Below are 27,054 nucleotides of genomic sequence, written 5' to 3'. Positions count from 1 at the left end.
CTAGCACTAAAATCCATTTTGCAACAGCTGATCTTTTTTTTGCGAGAAAACTTCCGATCTACTAGTCCATTCTTTTTATGTAAGATGTATTAGCCTAGCACAAGAAAGAAAGAGATACACACAATCAAGAAAGATACTTTACTTCATTTCCTACAAGGAGAGTGTCACGCCCAATATGCGACTCTATCCTAAAGGAACTCGAAGGTCCCACCAAGGACATAACCGCATATTGACACGCTTTTGCAAGGTGGATATCATTACATCGTACCACTACATAATAGTTGGGGACACACACAAGACATACAAATGCCATAAGAATACATCAACATCATACATGAGAACAACATATGACTACGGATGTAGCACAAACAAAAGCTCAAACGACATCCACCCTGCTAGCCCAGGCTGCCGACCAGGAACCTAACCCAAGATCGACGAAGAAGACCTCCAAAACAACTAAACATCACTCTCACGTCATGATCATCGCATTACATGTACCTGCAACTGTTGTTGTAGTAAACTGTGAGCCACGAGGACTCAGCAACCCCATTACCATGGCTATCAAGACTATCAAAGCTTAATGGGTAGGAAAAGGATAAGTGGTGAGGTTGCAGCAGCGACTAAGCAATATATGGTGGCTAACTCACGAGTACAAGAGGAAGATGAGAAACTACGCAAACGGTCGCAAACTAGTAATGATCAAGAAGTGATCCTGAACTACTTACGGTCAAACATAACCTAACCGTGTTCTCCTATCGAACTTCCTCGAAAAGAGACAGTCACGGTTACGCACGTGGTTGGTGTATTTTAAATGACTTTACTTCAAGTCCTCTACAACCGGATATTAACAAATTCCCATCTACCACATAATCGTGGGCATGGCTCTCGAAAGTTTAAACCCTGGAGGGTGTCCCAACTTAGCCCATGACAAGCTCACGATTGATGACCCACAAGTATTGGGGATCTATCATAGTCGTTTCGGTAAGTAAGAGTGTCGAACCCAACGAGGAGCAGAAGGAAATGATAAGCAGTTTTAAGTAAGGTATTCTCTGCAAGCACTGAAATTATCGGTAACAGATAGTTTTGTGATAAGGTAATTTGTAATGAGTAGCAAGTAATAAAAGTAAATAAGGTGCAGCAAGACGGCCCAATCCTTTTTGTAGCAAAGGACAAGCCTGGACAAACTCTTATATAAAGGAAAGCGCTCCCGAGGACACATGGGAATTATCATCAAGCTAGTTTTCATCACGCTCATATGATTCGCGTTCGGTACTTTGATAATTTGATATGTGGGTGGACCGGTGCTTGGGTACTGTCCTTACTTGGACAAGCATCCCACTTATGATTAACCCCTATTGCAAGCATCCGCAACTACAACAGAAGTATTAAGGTAAACCTAACCATAGCATGAAAAGTATGGATCCAAATCAGCCCCTTATGAAGCAACGCATAAACTAGGGTTTAAGCTTCTGTCACTCTAGCAACCCATCATCTACTTATTACTTCCCAATGCCTCCCTCTAGGCCCAAACAATGGTGAAGTTTCATGTAGTCGACATTCACATGACACCACTAGAGGGATGACAACAAACATCTTATCAAAATATCGAACGAATACCAAATTCACATGACTACTAATAGCAAGACTTCTCCCATGTCCTCAGGAACAAACGTAACTACTCACAGAGCATATTCATGTTCATAATCAGAGGGGTATTAATATGCATAATGGATCTGAACATATGATCTTCCACCAAGAAAACCAACTAGCATCAACTAGGAGTAATCAACACTACTAGCAACCCACAGGTACCAGTCTGAGGTTTGGATACAAAGATTGGATACAAGAGATGAACTAGGGTTTGAGATGAGATGGTGCTGGTGAATATGTTGATGGAGATTGACCCCCTCCCGGTGAGAGGATCGTTGGTGATGACGACGGTGATAATTTCCCCTCCCGGAGGGAAGTTTCCCCGGCAAAACAGCTCTGCCAAAGCCCTAGATTGGTTCAGCCTCGTGGCGGCAGGGTTTCTTCCTCAAAGCTTGCTTATGATTTTTTCTCGGACGAAAGACCTCATATATCATAATATGGGCATCGGAGGGCCACCAGGGGCCCACAAGGCAGGGGCGTGCGTCCAGGGGGTAGGGCGCCCCCCACCCTCGTGGACGGTGGGTGGCCCCCCTCAGGTACTTCTTTTGCCCAATATTTTTTATATATTCTGAAATGTGCTCCCGTGAAGTTTTAGGACTTTTGGAGCTATGCAGAATAGGTCTCTAATATTTGCTCCTTTTCCAGCCCAGAATTCCAGCTGCCGGCATTCCCCCTCTTCATGTAAACCTTGTAAAATAATAGAGAATATGCATAATGTGTAATAGCAGCCCATAATGCAACAAATATCAATATAAAATCATGATTCAAAATGGACGTATCAACTCCCCCAAGCATAGACCTCGCTTGTCCTCAAGAGAAAGCCGAAATCAAAAAATATGTCCACATGTTTAGAGATAGAGGTGTCGATAAAATAAAATACGGACATGAGGGCATCATGCTAGAGTAACAATTCAATCACAATTTCAAGTATGAATCATAAACTTCATTGAGAACCAACAAACTCTAATCTCAGTCATTGAGGCAATTGCAATTTATCATAACATAGGAAAGAGTCAATATAAGAGCTTTTCAGCAAGTCCACATACTCAACTATCATTTAGTCTTTCATAATTGCTAACACTCACATGATATTTATGGTTATGAAGTTTTAATCGGACACATAGAAAGATAGGGGCTTATAGTTTTGCCTCCCAACGTTTTGCCTCAAGGGTAATGTCAACAATAATAGTTCATGAAAACTCACATCCAATTATCTATATATATATCAGGATCTTTCCAACACATTGTGCTTGCCGAAGGATAAAATATAAAAAGGAAAGGTGAATATCGCCATGACTCTTTGCATGAAGTATAAGACAACAATAAAAGATAGGCCCTTCACAGAGGGAAGCAGAGGTTGCCATGCGCTTTTATGGTTGGATGCACGAAATATTAATGCAAAAGAATGTCGCTTTGTATTGCCACTTGTGATATGGACCTTTATTATGCAATCCGTCGCTTTTATTTCTTCCACATCACAAGATCGTATAAAGCTTATTTTCTCCACATTAATAAGTCATACATATCTAGAGAGAAATTTTTATTGCTTGCACTGATGACAACTTACTTTAAGGATCTTACTCAATCCATAGGTAGATATGGTGGACTCTCATGGCAAAACTGGGTTTAGGGATATTTGGAAGCACAAGTAGTATTTCTACTTGGTGCAAAGAAATTGGCTAGAATGAGAGGGAAATCCAAGCTCAACATGTTGGATGATCCATGATAATATAATTTATCTCACATGAAAGAAAACATAACCCATTACGTTGTCTTCCTTGTCCAACGTCAACTCTTTAGCATATCATACTTTAATGAGTGCTCACAATTATAAAAGATGTCCAAGATAGTATATTTATAGGCGAACCTCTCTTTGTTTATTACTTCCTATTAATTGCAACGATGACCAAAACTATGTTTGTCAACTCTCAACAACTTTTATTCATCATACTCTTTATATGTGAGCTCATTACTCTCCATAAGATCCATATGATCTATTTATTTCTTTTTATTTCTTATGTTTTATTTTATTCCCTCGAGATCATAGCAAAATAATCAAGCCCTTGACTCAACACTAATCTTTATTATATATAGCTCACGGACTCGATTACATAGAAAGGTCTTAAAGCAAAACTCACAACTAGATCATACTAAAACTTTATTCTACTAGATCAAGATATTATCAAAAGGATCGAACTAGGAAAAATGAGAAAGATAAAAGTGATAGTGATACGATACCGGGGCACTCCCCCAAGCTTGGCAGTTGCCAAGGGGAGTGCCCATACCCATGTGATTATGTTTCCTTCTTCAGGGGTGGTTATGTGATATTCTTGGCGATGATGCCCCTCAGGATATGATTCTCTTCCTCAAGATTATTGACTTGCTGCTAGAGGTTCATTATTTCCTTACGGAGCTTGCCAATGACAGCTAAAGCTCCTTTCACCCAAGGATGTTGCATAGCTGCAGGAGAACAAGTAACACTCTTTTTCATATTTTCATAAGAAAGAAATCTAACATTGGAAGGGATGACCGAGTTTGGAATAGCTGAGCTCTGTAGTTCCCCCATTGTGAATCTTGCCCGGAAACAAGAAGTAACTTCTTGATCCTCCTCCATGGCATCTATCCTTTTCAAGTCAGCTTCCATCTCTATCTCCCTTGAGGGCCCAAGGTGATAGGCATCGCTGTTTGCCCCTGGACCTGGTGTCGGATGAGACACCCAACTCTCCCCGACTGACTCTTGAGAAGACATCTTGCTCTAATCTGTGGCAGAAACAACTCGAAACAAAGACAAGAGATATTTGCATGATACGGTGGTCAAAACCTTCGGGAGATTATATAATGAATTTTTACCGACCAAAAGAAGTATCGTGCAAGAAAACGGAGTCCGGAGAGCACACGAGGTGCCCACGAGGCAGGGGGCGCGCCCAGGGGGGTAGGGCGCGCCTGATGACCCACAAGTATAGGGGATCTATCGTAGTCCTTTCGATAAGTAAGAGTGTCGAACCCAACGAGGAGCAGAAGGAAATGATAAGCGGTTTTCAGCAAGGTATTCTCTGCAAGTACTGAAAAAAGTGGTAACAGATAGTTTTGTAATTGGATAAATTGTAATGAGCAACAAGTAACAAAAGTAAATAAAGTGCAGCAAGGTGGTCCAATCCTTTTGTAGCAAAGGACAAGCCGGAACAAACTCTTATAATAGGAAAAGCGCTCCCGAGGACACATGGGAATATTTTCAAGCTAGTTTTCATCACGTTCATATGATTCACGTTCGACACTTTGATAATTTGATATGTGGGTGGACCGGTGCTTGGGTGCTGTTCTTACTTGAACAAGCATCCCACTTATGATTAACCTCTATTGCAATCATCCACAACTACAACAAAAGTATTAAGGTAAACCTAACCATAGCATGAAACATATGGATCCAAATCAGCCCCTTATGAAGCAACGCATAAACTAGGGTTTAAGCTTCTGTCACTCTAGCAACCCATCATCTACTTATTACTTCCCAATGCCTTCCTCTAGGCCCAAATAATGGTGAAGTGTTATGTAGTCGACGTTCACATACCACCACTAGAGGCTAGACAACATACATCTTATCAAAATATCAAATGAATACCAAATTCACATGACTGCTCATAGCAAGACTTCTCCCTTGTCCTCAGGAACGAACGTAATTACTCACAAAGCATATTCATGTTCAAAATCAAAGGGGTAAAAATATGCATATAGGATCTGAACATATGATCTTCCACCAATTAAACCAACTAGCATCAACTACAAGGAGTAATCAACACTACTAGCACCAATCCCGGACGTTGAGACAAGAATTGGATACAAGAGATGAACTAGGGTTTGGAGATGAGATGGTGCTGGTGAAGATGTTGATGGACATTGCCCTCTCCCGATTAGAGGAGCGTTGGTGATGGCGATGGTGATGATTTCCCCCTCCGGAAGGTAAGTATCCCTGGCAGAACAGCTCTGGCGAAGCTCTAGATTGGATCCGCCAAGGTTCCGCCTCGTGGCGGCAGAGTCTCGTCCCGAAAAGTTCCCTCTTATTTTTTTCTCAACGAAAGACCTCATATAGGAGAAGATGGACGTCGGAGAGCCACCAGGGGGCCCACGAGGTAGGGGGCACGCCCTAGGGGGGGGGGCACCCTCGTGAGAAGGGTGTGGGCCCCCTGGCCTTCATCTTTGGCGAGGATTTTTCTTTATTTCTTTTAAGATGTCCCGTGAAGTTTCAGGACTTTTGGAGTTGTGCAGAATAGGTCTCTAATATTTGCTCCTTTTCCAGCCCAGAATTCCAGCTGTCGGCATTCTCCCTCTTTATGTAAACCTTGTAAAATAAGAGAGAATAGCCATAAGTATTATGACATAAAGTGAAATAATAGTCCATAATGCAATAAATATCGATATAAAATCATGATGCAAAATGGACGTATCAACTCCCCCAAGCTTAGACCTCACTTGTCCTCAAGCAAAAAGCTGATAACAATAAATATGTCCTCATGTTTAGAGGTAGAGGCGTCGATAAAAATAAAATACGGACATGAAGGCATCATGATTATTCTCATAACAGCAACATATATAGATTCTGTCATATGATTACTTATGTTCAGGTGATGATCTATTCACAATGCAAAAGTATAAATCATAAACCTTATTGGGCTCCAACAAACTATAATCTCAGTCATTGAAGCAATTGCAATTTATTATAACATCGGAAAGAGTCTATGTCAGAGCTAAAAAGCAAGTCCACATACTCAACTATCATTTAGACCTCCATAATTGCTAACACTCACGCAATACTTGTGGTTACAGAGTTTTAATCGGACATAGAGAAAGATAGGGGCTTATAGTTTTGCCCCACAACCTTTTACCTCAAGGGTATTGTCAACAATAATGGTTCATGCTCCCCTACATCCAATTAGATATATATATATATATATCATGTTCTTTCCAACATGCTGAGCTTGCCAAAGGATAAAATGAAAAAGTAAAGGTGAAGATCACCGTAACTCTTGCATAAGGTAGAAGATAATAATAAAGGATAGGCCCTTCACGGAGGGAAGCAGAGGTTGCCATGTGCTTTTATGGTTGGATATATAAAATCTCAATGCGAAAGAACGTCACTTTATATTGCCCCTTGTGATATGAACCTTTATTATGCAGTCCGTCGCTTTTATTACTTCCACATCACAAGATCCTATAAAGCTTATTTCTCCCACACCAATCAATCATACATATTTAGAGCAATTTTTATTGCTTTGCACCGATGACAACTTACTTGAAGGATCTTACTCAATCCATAGGTAGATATGGTGGACTCCCATGGCAAAACTGGTTTAGGGTTATTTGGAAGCACAAGTAGTATTTCTACTTGGTGCTGAGAATTTGGCTAGCATGAGGGGGAAAGGCAAGCTCAACAAGTTATAGGAACCATGACAACATACTTTATCTCAGATATACAAAAGACATAACTCATTACGTTGTCTTCCTTGTCCAACATCAACTCTTTAGCATGTCGTATTTTAATGAGTGCTCCCAATCATAAAAGATGTCGATGACAATATATCTATATGTGAAAACCTCTCTTTCCTTGTTACTTCCTATTAATTGAAACAATGACCAAAGCTATGTCTCCCAACTCCCAACAACTTTTAATCATCATACTCTTTCTATGTGAAGTCATTACTCTCAATAAGATCAATATGAACTTTTGTTTCTTTTTATTCTTTTTCTCTTTTCTTTTATTCACCCAAGATCATGGCAAAATAGTTAAGCCCTTGACCCAACACTAATCTTTATTATATATAACTCACGGACTCGATTACATAGAGAGATCATAAAGCAAAACTCAAAACTAGATCATGCCATAAACTTTATTCTACTAGATCAATATACTACTAATAGGATCGAACTAAGAAAAACGGTAAAGATAGGAGTTGTGATTGTGATACGATACCGGGGCACCTCCCCCAAGCTTGGCAGTTGCCAAGGGGAGTGCCCATACCCATGTGATTATGTCTCCTTCTTTGTTGTCGGTGTAATATTCTTGGCGATGATTCCCCTCAGGATGCGGTTCTCCTCCTCGAGCTTATTGACTTGCTATTTGGGGTCCATTATTTCCTTACGAAGCTTTCCTGTGACAGCTAAAGCTCCTTGCACCCAAGGGTGTTGCATAGCTGTGGGAGAACAAGTGACACTCCTCTTCATATTTTCGTAAGAAAGAAATCTAACATTAGAAGGGATAACCGAGTTTGGAATAGCTGAGCTCTGTAGTTCCCCCGTCGTGAACCCAGCTCGGAGGCGAGAGGTGACTTCTTGATCCTCCATGGCATCTACTCTCATCAAGTCAGCCTCCATCTCTTCCTCTGTTGCTAGCCCAAAGTGGTCAGCATCGCTGTTTGCCCTTGGTTCCGGTGCAGGGTTAGATACCCGGCTCTCCCCGATTGACTCTTGAGAAGACATCTTGCTCTAATCTGTAGCAGCAATAGCTCGAAAACAAAAACAGAAGAAATTTGCGTCATACGGGAGTCAAAACCTTCGAGAGGATATATAATGAATTTTTACCGACCAAAATACGTAACGTGCAAGAAAACGTAGTCCGGAAGGCACACGAGGTACTCACGAGGTAGGGGGGTGCGCCCACCACCCTCGTGGGGCCCTCGTGTCCTTCCCGGGCTGCTACTTATTTTTCTATTTTTCTAAATATTCCAAAACGGAGAAATATTGCCTTAAAAATTGTTTTGGAGTCGGTTTACTTACCGTACCACATACCTATTCCTTTTCGGAGTATGAAACGTTCCGGAAAGTGTCCCTTATGTATTCCTCCGGGGTTATGGTTTCAATAATATTGGTTTCAACATTTATGGGATTACCTGAGATATAATGTTTAATTCTTTGACCATTTACCACCTTCGGATTTGTGCCCTCGAAGTTGTTGATTTTTATGGCACCAGAACGATAGACCTCCTCGATGACGTAGGGGCCTTCCCATTTAGAGAGAAGTTTTCCTGCAAAAAATCTTAAACGAGAGTTGTATAGCAATACATAGTCACCTACATTAAACTCACGCTTTTGTATCATTTTGTCATGCCATCTTTTAAATTTTTCTTTAAACAACTTGGCATTTTCATAAGCTTGGGTTCTCCATTCATCAAGTGAGCTAATATCAAATAACCTCTTCTCACCAGCAAGTTTAAAATCATAGTTAAGCTCTTTAATAGCCCAATATGCCTTATGTTCTAGTTCGAGAGGTAAGTGACATGCTTTTCCATAGACCATTTTATACGGAGACATACCCATAGGATCTTTATATGCAGTTCTATAAGCCCATAATGCATCATCAAGTTTCTTAGACCAATTCTTTCTGGACCTATTAACAGTCTTTTGCAAAATTAATTTGAGCTCTCTATTGCTCAATTCTACTTGACCCTAGACTGTGGGTGATAAGGGGATGCAATTCTATGATTAACATCATATGTAGAAAGCATTTTACGGAAGGCACCATGAATAAAGTGTGAACCACCATCAGTCATTAAATATCTAGGGACTCCAAACCTCGGGAAAATAACTTCCTTAAGCATTTTAATAGAGGTGTTATGATCAGAACTACTAGTTGGAATAGCTTCTACCCACTTAGTAACGTAATCAACAGCAACTAGAATATGTGTGTATCCATTAGAGGCAGGAAAAGGTCCCATATAATCAAAGCCCCAAACATCAAATGGTTCAATAACAAGTGAATAATTCATAGGCATTTCTTGAAGTCTACTGATATTACCAATTCTTTGACATTCATCACAAGACAAGACAAACTTATGGGCATCCTTGAAGAGAGTGGGCCAATATAAACCAGATTGCAATACCTTATGTGCAGTTCTATCTCCAGCGTGGTGTCCTCCATAAGACTCGGAATGACACTTGCGTCGGATTTGTTCCTGTTCATGCTCAGGTACACAACGTCTAATAACACCATATACTCCTTCTTTATAAAGATGTGGATCATCCCAAAAGTAATGTCTTAAATCATAGAAAAACTTTTTCTTTTGTTGGTATGTGAAGCTAGGTGGTATAAACTTAGCAACAATATAATTAGCATAATCAGCATACCATGGAGTACTACGAGAAGTACTTATAACATTTAATTATTCATCAGGAAAGTCATCATTAATAGGTAGTGGGTCATCAAGAATATTTTCTAACCTAGATAAGTTGCCTGCAACGGGGTTCTCAGCTCCCTTTCTATCAACAATATTCAAATCAAATTCTTGTAGCAAGAGAACCCATCTAATGAGTCTAGGTTTAGCATCTTTCTTTTCCATAAGATATTTAATAGCAGCATGATCAGTGTCAATAGTTACTTTAGAATCAACAATATAAGATCTAAACTTATCACAAGCAAATACAACTGCTAAAATTTCTTTTTCAGTAGTAGCATAATTTCTTTGAGCATTGTCTAGAGTCTTACTTGCATAATGAATAACATTTAATTTCTTATCAACTCTTTGCCCTAGAACAGCACCTACAGCATAATCACTAGCATCACACATAATTTCAAAGGGTAAATTCCAATCAGGTGGCTGAACAGTAGGTGCAGAGACTAATTCTTTCTTAAGTATTTCAAATGCTTCTACACAATCATCATCAAAGACAAATGGTATATCTTTTTGCAATAAATTAGTCAGAGGCCGAGAGATTTTTGAGAAGTCCTTAATGAACCTCCTGTAAAATCCGGCGTGACCAAGGAAACTTCTTATACCTTTGATGTCCTTGGGACATGGCATCTTTTCAATAGCATCAACCTTGGCTTTATCAACTTCAATACCTCTTTCAGAAACTTTGTGCCCCAAGACAATACCTTCATTAACCATAAAGTGGCACTTTTCCCAATTCAAGACAAGATTAGTTTCTTCACATCTCTGCAAAACTCGATCAAGATTGCTCAAGCAATCGTCAAAAGAGGAACCATAGACGGAAAATTCGTCCATGAAAACCTCGCAAATCTTTTCACAAAAGTCAGAGAATATAGCCATCATGCATCTTTGAAAGGTAGCAGGTGCATTACATAAACCAAAAGGCATACGTCTATAAGAAAAAGTACCAAAAGGGCATATAAAAGTAGTCTTTGATTGATCTTTAGCCGACACACGTATTTGAGAGAAACCAGAATAACCATCTAGAAAGCAATAGTTTGTATGTTTGCATAATCTTTCTAGCATTTGATCAATAAAAGGTAAGGGGTAATGATCTTTGTTAGTAGCTTTATTTAATTTGCGGAAATCAATTAACATCCTATAACATATGATAATTCTTTGTGGAATCAATTCATCTTTATCATTAGGAACAACAGTAATACCTCCCTTCTTAGGGACACAATGGACAGGACTTACCCACTCACTATCAGCAACGGGATAAATTATACCTGCTTCCAGAAGCTTGAGTATTTCTTTTCTTACCACTTCTTTCATTTTAGGATTCAGACGTCGTTGAGGATCACGAACTGGTTTGGCATCTGCTTCCAAATTTATTTTATGTTGACATAAAGTGGGACTAATGCCCTCAAGATCATCAAGAGTATATCCAATAGCAGCAGGATGCTTCTTCAGATTTTTCAATAATCTTTCTTCTTCATGCTCTGAAAGGTTAGCACTAATAATAACAGGATATATCTTCTTTTCATCAAGATAAGCATATTTAAGATTATCAGGCAAAGGTTTAAGTTCAAACACGGGATCACCCTTGGGTGGAGGAGGATCCCCTAGGATTTCAACAGGCAAATTGTGTTTCAGAATAGGTTCCTGTTTAAAGAATACTTCATCTATTTCCCTTCTTTCATTCATGAACATATCATTTTCATGGTCTAGCAAATAGTGTTCTAAAGGATCACTAGGAGGTACGGAAATAGAAGCAAGACCAATAATTTCATCCTTACTAGGTAATTCTTCCTCGCGATGTTGTTTACTAAATTTAGAGAAATTAAACTCATGAACCATATCATCCAAGCCAACAGTAACAACATTCTTTGTGCAATCTATGGTAGCATTGACAGTATTCAAGAAGGGTCTACCAAATATAATGGGACAAAAGCTATCTTGTGGGGAACCAAGAACAAGAAAATCAGCAGGATATTTAGTTTTCCCACACAAGACTTCAACATCTCTAACAATTCCCGTTGCTGAAATAGTATCTCTATTGGCAAGTTTAATTGTGACAACAATATCTTCTAACTCAACAGGTGCAATTTCATTCTTAATTTCTTCGTATAAGGTATGCGGTATAACACTAGCACTAGCACCCATATCACATAAGCCATGATAACAATGATCTCCTATTTTAACAGAAATAACGGGCACGCCTACCACAGGTCTATGTTTATCTTTAGCACAAGGTTTAGCAATTCTAGCAGTTTCACCTTTGAACTGAATAACATGCCCATCAATATTATCAGACAAGAGATCTTTAACAATAACAATATTAGGTTGTACTTTAACTTGCTCAGGAGGTGTACAAGTTTTAATATTGCTTTTACGAACAACAGTTGAAGCTTTAGCATGATCCTTTATTCTAACAGGAAAAGGTGGTTTCCCAACATAAGAGGTAGGAACAATAGGATCATTATAAGTGACAGTCTTTTCTTCAACTTTAATAGGTGCAACTACTTTTACTTCTATGGGAGGATGATATTTAAACCACTTATCCTTAGGGAGATCAACATAAGTAGCAAAATATTCATAGAAAGAAGCTACTATCTCAGAGTCAAGACCATATTTAGTGCTAAACTAACGGAAAATATCGGTATCCATAAAAGATTTAACACAATCAAACTTAGGTGTCATACCTGACTCCTTACCTTCGTCGCGGTCCCAATCTTCAAGGTTGCATTTAATTCTATCCAATAAATTCCATCTGAATTCAATAGTCTTCATCATAAAAGAGCCAGCACAAGAAGTATCGAGCATGTTGCGATTGTTTTCAAAAAGCCGAGCATAAAAACTTTGCATAATTATTTCTCTCTGGAGCTCATGATTGGGGCATGAATATAACATTGATTTAAGCCTCCCCCAAGCTTGAGCGATGCTTTCTCCTTCGCGAGGCCAGAAATTATATATATAATTGCGATCACGATGAACAAGATGCATAGGGTAATACTTTTGGTGAAATTCCAACTTCAATCTTTTATAGTCCCATGATCTCATATCATCACATTGCCCATACCATACCAATGCGTCTCCCTTCAAAGATAAAGGGAAGACCTTCTTCTTAGCAACATCATCGGGTATACCTGCAAGCTTAAATAATCCACAAACTTCATCCACATATATTAAGTCCTCATCAGGATGCTTTGTTCCATCTCCTGTAAAAGGATTAGCTAGCAGTTTTTCCATCATAGCCGCAGGAAATTCAAAAGGAGTTTCATTTTCAATAGGTTCAGTAGGTTGAGGAGCAACTCTTTGCTCTACTGGAGAGGGTGAAGATACCCCGAACAAGCCCCTCAGAGTATTACTTTACATAGTAACAAGTGACAGTAAATTTCAACACACTATATAAATTTTTCCTTACCAAATTCCACCTACCAAAGGCGCTACACTCCCCGGCAACGGCGCCAGAAAAGAGTCTTGATGACCCACAAGTATAGGGGATCTATCGTAGTCCTTTCGATAAGTAAGAGTGTCGAACCCAACGAGGAGCAGAAGGAAATGATAAGCGGTTTTCAACAAGGTATTCTCTGCAAGTACTGAAAAAAGTGGTAACAGATAGTTTTGTAATAGGATAAATTTTAACGAGAAACAAGTAATAAAAGTAAATACAGTGCAGCAAGGTGGCCCAATCCTTTTGTAGCAAAGGACAAGCCGGAACAAACTCTTATAATAGGAAAAGCGCTCCCGAGGACACATGGGAATATTGTCAAGCTAGTTTTCATCACGTTCATATGATTCGCGTTCAATACTTTGATAATTTGATATGTGGGTGGACCGGTGCTTGGGTGCTGTTCTTACTTGAACAAGCATCCCACTTATGATTAACCTCTATTGCAATCATCCACAACTACAACAAAAGTATTAAGGTAAACCTAACCATAGCATGAAACATATGGATCCAAATCAGCCCCTTATGAAGCAACGCATAAACTAGGGTTTAAGCTTCTGTCACTCTAGCAACCCATCATCTACTTATTACTTCCCAATGCCTTCCTCTAGGCCCAAATAATGGTGAAGTGTTATGTAGTCGACGTTCACATAACACCACTAGAGGCTAGACAACATACATCTTATCAAAATATCAAACGAAAACCAAATTCACATGACTACTCATAGCAAGACTTCTCCCTTGTCCTCAGGAACGAACGTAATTACTCACAAAGCATATTAATGTTCAAAATCAGAGGGGTAATAATATGCATATAGGATCTGAACATATGATCTTCCACCAATTAAACCAACTAGCATCAACTACAAGGAGTAATCTACACTACTAGCAACCTACTAGCACCAATCCCGGACTTTGAGACAAGAATTGGATATAAGAGATGAACTAGGGTTTTGAGATGAGATGGTGCTGATGAAGATGTTGATGGAGATTGCCCTCTCCCGATGAGAGGAGCGTTGGTGATGACGATGGTGATGATTTCCCCCTCCGGGAGGGAAGTATCCCCGGCAGAACAGCTCTGCCGGAGCTCTAGATTGGATCCGCCAAAGTTCCGACTCGTAGCGGCGGAGTCTCGTCCCGAAAAGTTCCCTCTTATTTTTTTCTCATAGAAAGACCTCATATAGGAGAAGATGGGTGTGGCCCCCTTGGTAGGGGGCGCGCCCTAGGGGGGCGCGCCCCCCCACCCTCGTGAGAAGGGTGTGGCCCCCCTGGCCTTCATCTTTGGCGAGGATTTTTCTTTATTTCTTTTAAGATGTCCCGTGAAGTTTCAGGACTTTTGGAGTTGCGCAGAATAGGTCTCTAATATTTGCTCCTTTTCCAGCCCAGAATTCCAGCTGCCGGCATTCTCCCTCTTTATGTAAACCTTGTAAAATAAGAGAGAATAGCCATAAGTATTGTGACATAAAGTGAAATAACAGTCCATAATGCAATAAATATCGATATAAAAGCATGATGCAAAATGGACATATCAGCGCCCTCCACCCTCGTGGAAGCCCCGTGTCCTTTCTGGTTGGCTTCTTCTTTTCCTATTTTCTCAAATATTCGAAAACGGAGAAAAATTGCCATTAGAACTGTTTTGGAGTCAGTTTACTTACCGTACCACGTACCTATTCCTTTTAAGAGTCTGAAACATTCTGGAAATTGTCCCTTATGTATTCCTCCAGGGTCACGGTCTCAATAACATTAGTTTCAACATGTATAGGATTACCCGAGATATAATGCTTGATTCTTTGACCGTTCACCACCTTCGGATTTGTGCCTTTGAAGTTGTTGATTTTTATGGCACCGAAATGATAGACCTCCTCGATAACGTAAGGACCTTCCCATTAAGAGACAAGTTTGCCTGCAAAAAAGTATCTTAAACGAGAATTGTATAGCAATACATAATCACCTACATTAAACTCATGTTTTTGTATCCTTTTATCATGCCATCCTTTAACTTTTTCTTTAAACAGCTTGGCATTTTCATAAGCCTAGGTTCTCCATTCATCAAGTGAGCTAATGTCAAATAACCTCTTCCCACTGGCAAGTTTGAAGTCATAGTTGAGCTCTTTAATAGCCCAATATGCCTTATGTTCTAATTCAAGAGGTAAGTGACATGCTTTACCATAAACAATTTTATACGGAGACATACCCATATGATTTTTGTATGCAGTTCTATAAGCCCATAATGCATCATCATGTTTCTTGAACCAATTCTTTCTAGATCTATTAACAATATTTTGCAAAATTAATTTAAGCTCTCTATTGCTAAGTTCTACTTGACCACTAGACTGTGGGTGATATGGGGATGCAATTCTATGATTAACATCATACTTAGCAAGCATTTTACAAAAGGCACCATGAATAAAATGTGAACCACCATCAGTCATTAAGTATCTAGGGACTCCAAACCTCAGAAAAATTAACTTCTTTAAGCATCTTAATAGAGGTGTTATGATCAGCACTACAAGTTGGAATAGCTTCTACCCACTTAGTAACGTAATCAACAACAACTAAAATATGTGTATACCCATTAGAGGAATGAAAAGGTCCCATATAATCAAAGCCCCAAACATCAAATGGTTCAATAACAAGTGAATAATTCATAGGCATTTCTTGACGTCTACTAATATTACCAATTCTTTGACATTCATCACAAGATAAGACAAACTTACGGGCATCCTTGAAGAGAGTAGGCCAATAAAAACCAGATTGCAATACCTTATGTGCAGTTCTATCTCCAACATGGTGTCCTCCATAAGCTTCGGAGTGACACTTGCATGGGATCTGTTCCTGTTCATGCTCAGGTACACAACGTCTAATAACACCATCTACTCCTTCTTTATAAAGATGTGGGTCATCCCAGAAGTAATGTCTTAAATCATAGAAGAACTTTTTCTTTTGCCGGTATGTGAAACTAGGTGGTATAAATTTAGCAACAATGTAATTAGCATAATCAGCATACCATGGAGAAGTACGAGAAGCATTTATGACATTTAATTGTTCATCAGGAAAGCTATCATCAATAGGTATTGGGTCATCAAGAATATTTTCTAACCTAGACAAGTTGTCTGCAACGGGATTCTCGGCTCCCTTTCTATCAATAATATGCAAATCAAATTCTTGTAGTAGGAGAACCCATTATATTAAGTCTAGGTTTAGCATCTTTCTTTTCCATAATATATTTAATAACAGCATGATCAGTGTGAAGAGTTACTTTAGAATCAACAATATAAGATCTGAACTTATCACAAGCAAATACAACTGCCAAGAATTCTTTTTCAGTGGTAGCATAGTTTCTCTGGGCATTGTCTAGAGTTTTACTAGCATATTGAATAACATTTAATTTTTTATCAACTCTTTGTCCTAGAACAGCCCCTACAGCATAATCACTAGCATCACACATGATTTCAAAGGGTAAATTCCAATCAGGTGGTTGAACAATAGGTGCAGAAATCAAGGCTTTCTTAAGTATTTCAAATGCTTCTACACAATCATCATCAAAGACAAAAGGAATATCTTTTTGTAATAGGTTAGTCAGAGGCCGAGAAATTTTAGAGAAGTCCTTAATGAACCTCCTATAAAAACCGACATTACCGAAACTTCTTATACCTTTGATGTCCTTGGGACACGACATCTTTTCAATAGCATCAACCTTAGCTTTGTCAACTTCAATACCTCTTTCGGAAATTTTATGCCCCAAGAAAATACCTTCATTAACCATAAAGTGGCACTTCTCCCAATTCAAGACAAGGTTAGTTTCTTCACATCTCTGCAAAACTCGATCAAGGTTGCTCAAGCAATCAACAAAAGAGGATCCATAAACAGAGAAATCATCCATGAAAACTTCACAAATCTTTTAACAAAAGTCAGATAATATAGCCATCATGCATCTTTGAAAGGTTGCAGGTGCATTACATAAACCAAAAGGCATACGTCTATAAGCAAAGGTACCTAAAGGGCAAGTAAAAGTAGTCTTTTCTTGATCACCAGCTGACACAGGTATTTGATAGAAACCAGAGTAACCATCTAGAAAGAAAAAATGTGTATGTTTGGATAATCTTTCTAGCATTTGATCAATAAAAGGCAAAGGGTAATGATATTTTAGTAGCTTTATTTAGTTTGCAGAAATCAATTAACATCCTATAACCTGTAATAATTCTTTCTGGAATCAATTCATCTTTATCATTAGGAACGACAGTAGTACCTCCCTTCTTGGGGACACAATGGACATGACTTACCCACTGACTATCAGCAACGGGATAAATTATACCTGCCTCAAGGAGCTTTAATATTTCCTTTCTTACCACTTCTTTCATCTTAGGATTTAGCCGTCGTTGGTGATCAATAACTCGTTTGGCATCTTTCTCAAAATTTATTTTGTGTTGACATAGAGTGTGACTAATGCCCTTAAGATCATCAAGAGTATATCCAATATGGTGCTTCTTCTAAGTTTTCCATAATCTCTCTTCTTCATGCTCTGAAAGGTTAGCACTAATAATAACAGGATATATCTTATTTTCATCAAGATAAGCATATTTAAGAGTATCAGACAATGGTTTAAGCTCAAACACAGGATCACCCTTGGGTGGAGGAGGATCCCCTAGGATTTCAACAGGCAAGTTGTGTTTCAGAATAGGTCCCTGTTTAAAGAATACTTCATCTATTTCCCTTCTTTCATTCATAAACATATCGTTTTCATGGTCTAGCAAATATTGTTCTAAAGGATCAGTAGGAGGCACGACAATAGAAGAAAGACCAATAATTTCATCTTTACTAGGCAAGTCCTCATCACGGGGTTGTCTACTAAATTTAGCAAAATTAAAATCATGAGACATATCCCCCAAACCAACAGAAACAATATGCTTATTGCAGTCTATCTTAGCATTAACAGTATTCAAGAAGGGTCTACCAAATATAATGGGCCAAAAGTCATCTTGTGGGGAACCAAGAACAAGAAAATCAGCAGGGTATTTAACTTTCCCACACAAAACTTCTACATCTCTAACAATCCCAACTGGTGAAATGGTATATCTACTGGCAAGCTTAATTGTAACATCAATCTCTTCTATCCCAGCAGGTGCAATATCATGCATAATTTCTTTGTATAAGGAATGAGGTATTGCACTTGCACTAGCACGCATATCACATAAGCCATGATAACAATGATCTCCTATTTTAACAGAAATAACAGGCATACCTACAACAGGTCTATGTTTATTTTTAGCATCAGGTCTAGCAATTCTAGCAGCTTCATTGCAGAAGTAAATAACATGCCCATCAATATTATCGGCCAAGCGATCTTTATCCATAGCAATACTAGGTTCAACTTTAATTTTCTCAGGGGGTTTAGGTGTCTTAATATTACTTTTTTTGACCACAGTTGAAGCTTTAGCATGATTCTTTATTCTAATAGGGAAAGGTGGTTTCTCAATATAAGCAGCAGGATCATCATAAGTGACAGTATTTTCTTCAACTTTAATAGGTGCAACTACTTTTACTTCAATGGGAGGATGATATTTAAACCACTTCTCCTTAGGGAGATCAACATGAGTAGCAAAGGATTCACAGAAAGAAGCTACTATCTCAGAGTCAAGTCCATATTTAGTGCTAAATTCATGGAAAGCATCAGTATCCATAAAAGATTTAACACGATCAAACTTAGGTGTTATACCTGACTCCTTACCTTCATCGAGGTCCCAATCTTCAAAGTTGCGTTTAATTCTTTCCAATAAATCTCATTTGAATTCAATAGTCTTCATCGTAAAAGATCCAGTACAAGAAATATCGAGCATGGAGCGATTACTGAGAGAAAGCCGAGCATAAAAAGTTTGAATAATCATTTCTCTTGAGAGCTCATGATTGGGGCATGAATATAACATTGACTTAAGCCTCCCCCAAGCATGAGCGATGCTTTCTCCTTCGCGAGGCCAAAATTTATATATATATATAATTACGATCACGATGAACAAGATGCACAGGATAAAACTTCTGATGAAATTCCAATTTCAATCGCTTGTAGACCCATGATCCCATATCATCACATAGCCTATACCATGTGAATGCCTCTCCCTTCAAAGATAAAGGGAATACCTTCTTCTTGATAACATCATCGGGCATACCTGCAAGCTTAAATAATCCACAAACTTCATCCACATAGATTAAGTGCAAATCGGGATGTGATGTTCCATCACCTGCAAAAGGATTAGCTAGCAGTTTCTCTATCATACCCGAGAGAATTTCAAAGTAAACATTTTCAGTAGGTTGAGGAGCAACTCTTTGCTCTACTGGTCGGGTGAAGATACCCCGAACATGCCCCTCAAAGGATTATGTTCCATAGTAACAAGTGACAGTAAATTTCAGCACACTACACAAATTTTTCCTTACCAAATTCCACCTACCAGAGGCGCTTCACTCCCCGGCAACGGCGCCAGAAAAGAGTCTTGATGACCCACAAGTATAGGGGGTCTATCGTAGTCCTTTCAATAAGTAAGAGTGTCGAACCCAACGAGGAGCAGAAGGAAATGATAATCAGTTTTCAGTAAGGTATTCTCTGCAAGCATTGAAATTATCGGTAACAGATAGTTTTGTGATAAGGTAATTTGTAACGAGTAGCAAGTAATAAAAGTAAATAAGGTGCAGCAAGATGTCCCAATCCTTTTTGTACCAAAGGACAAGCCTGGACAAACTCTTATATAAAGGAAAGCGCTCCCGAGGACACATGGGAATTATCGTCAAGTTAGTTTTCATCACGCTCATATGATTCACGTTCGGTACTTTGATAATTTGATATGTGGGTGGACCGGTGCTTGGGTACTGTCCTTACTTGGACAAGCATCCCACTTATGATTAACCCCTATTGCAAGCATCCGCAACTACAACAGAAGTATTAAGGTAAACCTAACCATAGCATGAAACATATGGATCCAAATCAGCCCCTTACGAAGCAACACATAAACTAGGGTTTAAGATTATGTCACTCTAGCAACCCATCATCTACTTATTACTTCCCAATGCCTCCCTCTAGGCCCAAACAATGGTGAAGTGTCATGTAGTCGACGTTCACATGACACCACTAGAGGGATGACAACATACATCTTTTCAAAATATCGAACGAATACTGAATTCACATGACTACTAATAGCAAGACTTCTCCCATGTCCTCAGGAACAAACGCAACTACTCACAAAGCATATTCATGTTCATAATCAGAGGGGTGTTAATATCATAATGGATCTGAACATATGATCTTCCACCAAGTAAACCAACTAGCATCAACTACAAGGAGTAATCAACACTACTAGCAACCCACAAGTACCAATCTGAGGTTTGGATACAAAGATTGGATACAAGAGATGAACTAGGGTTTGAGATGAGATGGTGCTGGTGAAGATGTTGATGGAGATTGACCCCCTCCCGATGAGAGGATCGTTGGTGATGACGATGGTGATGATTTCCCCCTTCCCGGAGGGAAGTTTCCCCGGCAGAACAGCTCGGCCGAAGCCCTAGATTGGTTCCGCCAAGGTTCCGCCTCGTGGCAGCGGAGTTTCTTCCCCAAAGCTTGCTTATGATTTTTTCTCAGACGAAAGACCTCATATAGCATAAGATGGGCATCGGAGGGCCACCAGGGGGCCCACGAGGCAGGGGCACGCACCCAGGGGGGGTAGGGCGCCCCCACCCTCGTGGACGGTGGGTGGCCCCCCTCAGGTACTTCTTTCACCCAATATTTTTTATATATTCTGAAACGTGCTCCCGTGAAGTTTCAGGACTTTTGGAGCTGTGCAGAATAGATCTCTAATATTTGCTCCTTTTCCAGCCCAGAATTCCAGCTGCCGGCATTCCCCCTCTTCATGTAAACCTTGTAAAATAAGAGAGAATAGGCTTAACTATTGTGACATAATGTGTAATAAAAGCCCATAATGCAATAAATATCGATATAAAAGCATGATGCAAAATGGACGTAGCAATGATCCGCGGAGACAATCCTCCATCGCGGGATCCTCCGATCAGACTCAGAATCCCGGTGCACAAGACATTTCGACAATGGTAAAACTAATCCAGCAAGACCTCCCAGCGTGTCGACACCCTGATAGTAGCCGCGCGTATCTTGTTTCAGGCCACGACTGGATAAGCGAAGCGTACAGGATCCAAATACCCCAAGTTGCCTAGGGGTGGTCCCGCACGGTGCTCTAGTTTGGGACCAACATGCCCCCCTGCTACGTAGAAAGAATCCGCGGGTTCATGACGCACTATGCCAATTAATTATTTAGTTCAAGTATTATTATGGCAAATGTTAAAACCAATGTTGGGCCTTGCTGGAAGAGCTTTATTCAAAGCGAACTATCAAGAGGGGCCCATAAACCCTCACCATGTTAGGGACGCAAAATCAAGGAACATAACACTGGTATGACGGAAACTAGGGCGGCAAGAGTGGAACAAAACACCAGGCATAAGGCCGAGCCTTCCACCCTTTACCAAGTATATATGTGCATTAATTAAAATAAGAGATATTGTGATATCCCAAAATATCCATGCCCCAACATGGAACAACCTACAACTGCACCTGCAACTAGCAACGCTATAAGAGGGGCTGAGCAAAGCGTAACATAGCCAAACAACGGTTTGTTAGGAAGGGTGAAAAGGTTAGAGGCTAATCATGGCAATTTGAGAGGCTTGATAAACAAGTGGTAGGTAGCGCGACACATCGATAGCATCGAGATAACTAGCATAGCAAAGATAGTAGTGAGATCCAAGGTGATAATCATCTTTCCTGAAATCCCGCTAGGAAGAAGAACGAGTCCATGAAGAAGAAGATCCCATGTAGTCGAACGAATCCTCACAGTCACAATGAGATAGGAACTATCGAGAAGGAGCACAACTGGAAAGAAGCAAGCAACATGGTAAACACATAACACATAAACATGACATGATGCTCAACTAAGTATGATGCATGGCAAGGCTATATGATGCTACTCATGGTAAGATATGATGCCTACAAGAACAACACATCAAAGCAAGTTTAAATGAGGCCGGAAACAACATATAACAATTCCGGTAAGTCCTCATATGTAAATTTCGAAATTGGTACTGATCTGTACAAAAGCTTATGTTGAAGTTGTTAAACATCAAGTTAAAGTGCACCAAGATGATCTACACGGTTTTCTAGTCAAGTTACATATAAAGTTCGTTTAATTTGGAGCTACGGCCGAGAAGATATGAGCAAAACAAGTTAAGCGTGGCATTGATTGCAAAATGCAAGCAAAACAACATCACAAACACTCCAAAATAAGGATGCAACAAGGCAACATGAAACTACATGCAAAACTAAGCAATTTTCATATAGAGCATGCTCCAAACGGAGCCACGGTTCAACACATACACTCAATTCAAGTTTCAAACACAATTTGCCCAAAACATCAACTAAGCACTTTGCAATCAAGGAAACAACATGCTACAGGAAACATATGGACACAAACTTGACATGCACTCAAAGTACAGATTACATGCTCCAAATAACATTAAGGTTCAAGTTCATAGGCATCAGGATTAATCCAAGATGATCAATGTGAAAAGCAACTTGATAACACAGATTATGACTTAGTGAAAAACAGAGCATATGCATGAGAAATAACATGTTGACATGTTGGATGCATGAAACAATGATGCTACAGTGCAAGAACATAACAAGCAAAATCATGGCATGCTAGTGCAGGTTGAACATGGCAAAACATGGTTACTAAGCATCTCCATAAGAGCCCTAGATCAATGGCAACCAACAAGACAAGATGCAACAGGATATGAGATGATTCTTAGACTAGAGGAAATCTGGGAATGCAAAACAATAACATTATGATGCTGACTTTGGAGGCACATAACAGCAAGCATAGAAACTTAAGTAATCATGCAAAAGACATGGGCATGTAGTAGACATGATATACTTTAACTTAGTCCATGGGCACAAGTTCCTATGAAGAATGGAGTAATTACTATGATTCATGCAAAAAGGAACATGTTGCTAACAGGATAACAGATTTAGCATGATGGCAACTTGAGAGGAAGAAAGAGACAAAGCTACAACAAGTTATATGGTAACCAAGGGCATGTCAACAAATTACACATAAAAAAGATCAAAAAACATCAAGGCATCATAACCATATGTGTCATGGAATTGTCACGGCAGATGTCCTAGCGAAAGGACATAGTCATAGGGCCATCGCAACTAGGAAGCTTAAAGGGGTTAATCGGGATAAACTACACGAGAGGTTTTATACTAGTTCGGCCCCTTACGATGAAGGTAAAAGCCTACGTCTAATTGTGTTTGGAATTGCTGGGGTTTCGAAGACCAAGGAACGAATATGCTTGTCCTGGCTTCGAGTTGTTGTCTCCTCACCTAAGCCGCCACCGGGTCGTCCCCTTATATACACGGGTTGACGCCTGGCGGCCTACAGAGTCCTGGCTGGCTTATAAAACGTGTCTGGCTCGGTGACTTGTTTTACATGCCTTTCTTTACAAGTATTTCCTTACAATGGCGGTTTACAATATTGGGCCTTAAGCCGCCTCTGGGCTTAGGCCTTCTATAAGTCTTAATAAACTATCGCCTTGAATGTTACTAGGCTTATTTTGTAACCCGCCATTGGGGCTGAACCAGCCCCTCCTGGGCGGGTCTTACCTGGTATCTATATTCCCAACATTAGGCCCCAGGTTGACTTTGAACTTTGTTCCTTGCCAATCTTCAATACTTAGATGAAATCCATCTTCCTCTCTCTGTAAAAAAATCTGAAACTCGTCGTGACCTCATCTTCTGAAAACACAAAAAACTGTTATGACGTCATCCTCAACAGATCTTTATCTTTTAATGTCTTCCGGGAATCGAGGCGTCCATTTAGTTGGATAGTCATTATTTGGGTCTTCCTCGATTTTCGCACCCGCCTGTTCACTTATCTCCTTATAAATAGGCACACCCCAGTCTTTCGCATTCTTCTCTTTCTCTGTCTTCTTCCTCTCGCAACCCTACCGCCGCTCGAGCTCCGCCACCGTCGCAGAGCTCCTCGTCTCCATTGACCTTGACCGCTGCATCAACCTAAATCGGTCCAGAGAACAGCGGCGACCTCCGCAGAAGATCCGTGGTTGTAAGTTTTCACCTTCCTGCTCCTCAGATCCGCATTAGGGTTTCTAAGTTTCCTGTATGTTCTTCATAGTTCGTCATGGGTTCGTTGTAGTTCTTCCACTGCAGCTTCTTATTGATCCAAAAAGAAACATATAATCGTCCGGTAGTTGTTTTGTGCCCATCCTCGATACTAGTAGATTCCTTCTTATGGTAAAAAGGGTTTCATTAGAGCTCACAAACTCTTCTCTGCCAGACTTTTAGGTCTAGAATATTTTTCATTTTGAACGATCACTCGATCCAGAATAATATCAAGAATTTAGGAAACCTGTTTGCCTCAACACTTAGCCAATTTTGTTTCTGTTTTCCTTCAAATGTCTGTAGTCATGGCGGCTTATGACGCCGGCTTACTTTTCCCTTATATGACATTAGCCCTTACTTAAGCCGCCATTACCTATTTGCACCATCATCATTTAACTGTTAATTTCACCATTGAATTGAACCGGCACATTACTTTCTTTTCAGTTCGTCTTTTGATCATCATGCCATCAAAAGCACCGACCGTCTGCAACTGGGTCCCTTCCATAGTAAACGAGGACAACTTGAAGGAATTCTTCACCATAGGTTTTTTGCCAGGGAAGAATGTTATGTCTTACCATGCACCTAACCCAGACGAGGAACGGCCTAACCCAAAAGATGGTGAAGTTATTGTCTTCTCCGACCACATGAATCGGGGCTTTTCACCACCCGGCTCAAAGTTCTTCAGGGATGTTCTCCATTTTTTCAAACTCCACCCTCAAGATCTCGGGCCCAATTCCATATCCAATATCTGCAATTTCCTAGTTCTCTGTGAGGTGTACCTTCAAGAAGAACCAACTGTGGAACTCTTTAGAGAGTATTTTTATCTGAATCGCCAGAACAAGTGTACCAATGGCCCCAGCTTGGAACTTGGAGGTATCTCAATTCAGCGTCGATAGGGTGCCATTTTCCCCCTAATAGTCTTGTCGAGTCATCCCAAAGACTGGAATCACACCTGGTTCTACTGTCAAGACACTTCACCAGCCAATGAGAAACCACTGTCGGGTTATCACGCGGATCATCTAGATTCCAAGTTTGCGATCCCTGACAAGCTTACTGCCGCCGAACGCAAAAAGCTTATTCCATCAATTAAAAGGATTAACGCCTTACTGGGAAACGGCTTAACCGAAGTTGATTTGACTCGTTGCGGTGTCTAGTGGCGGGTCATCCCTTTAAGCCGCCGATCCAAATTGATGTATGAATATGGTGGAGGCCCAGGTGACTCTCTTCGTCACAGCTCCATTGAACAAACTGAAGAAGATATTGTTTCAATGTCGACCCTTCTGGTGAACGGAAAATATGAAGACTGCAGTAAAGTCGGGTTAAACCCCTTCTGCAAACTTAACCTAGCGCCAGAGGTAAGAAACCCCTGACCTCATTCTCTTTGTATTTTCCTCAGCAGTTTTAAATACCTGCATGACCTTGTTTACTTGTTCACAGGCTAAATCTGACTTCTGGAAAGCCAAGTATGACCATGAAGCCGCCAAGAAGGCTAGAGCTGCCGCCATAAACGCCAAGAAAACGACCCGGAGGTCCAAGAAGCAAAAGAGCACCGCTGAGGACCTGTTAAAGCTTGATGATATTTCTGAGTCGGAGGTAGCCCTTGATCCCCTTGGCCAGTTTTTTAATAACCTTATTGACACCGACTATTGCCAGGACGACACGGGGGCCAGTCAGGCCGTGGAAGAAGAGGTAACTATTTCTAACGACTCAGCCCATTTGCCAAGACAGAAACTTCGACTGGTAACCCGGAAAGTAAGGTTTTCACACCCTTTGGCTTATTTGGACCCTCATTTTCTTTTGAAAAAGCAGCAACATGAGAGCCGCCGTCAGGCCCGGAACGAGGATGAACCGCCTTCTGTTCTTCAACAAATTCCTCAAAAACGCCACATTGTGGTCCCTTTTATCTTCATCTTTTACTTTTGATTAATGGATCTTCTCCCTTGCATTACTAACTTTATTTTATCTTTTGCCGGAGGTGTCTCGCTCTTCTGGCGACTCATCTCAAACTCAATTTTCGGCTTTCAAGACTGCCCATGGGTAAGGAAAAAATCATCTTTCCTCCGTGTCTTTCAAACTGCATTTTTGTACTAACTGTCTCATAACATCTTTCGTAGTGGCCAAGCCAAGTCCAAGAAGGCCAGAGTAACTAAACTGGCGGAAGACCTATCAGTCCTTGATCCTGAACCGGCCATGCCAACTTCTCCCCCTCGAACTGAAGCACCAGAAGACCCGGCTGCTGACACTCAATTAGACCTTCCTGAGCCGTCAGCTAATGACACCATTGTTAACCCCTCTACTGCCGGACCATCCAGCTCGGCTAACCCTCCATCATCTTTTGATCATGATGTTCTGATCACTGGAAGCCGTTTTGTTGAGCCTGGGACTCCCACCTTGTTAGCTCGACACACCGCTAAACAAGAAGCCCTGGAGAGACAGAAAGTGCGTTTTTATATCTCTCACTGCAGTCATCTGAATGCTAATGACATATTGTCCAGCTATCTCAGCCATGTTCATTCCAGCTATGAGTTAGAGATTGAGATGGTCAAGCAACTTCAGCTGAAATATGAGGTATGTTCTCCAGTTTA

This window comes from Triticum urartu, chromosome 1 (genome assembly GCF_003073215.2).
Source record: "Triticum urartu cultivar G1812 chromosome 1, Tu2.1, whole genome shotgun sequence".
Taxonomy (NCBI): domain Eukaryota; kingdom Viridiplantae; phylum Streptophyta; class Magnoliopsida; order Poales; family Poaceae; genus Triticum; species Triticum urartu.
The sequence above is the reverse complement of the archived record's forward strand: the minus strand, read 5'-3'. Positions refer to the sequence as shown.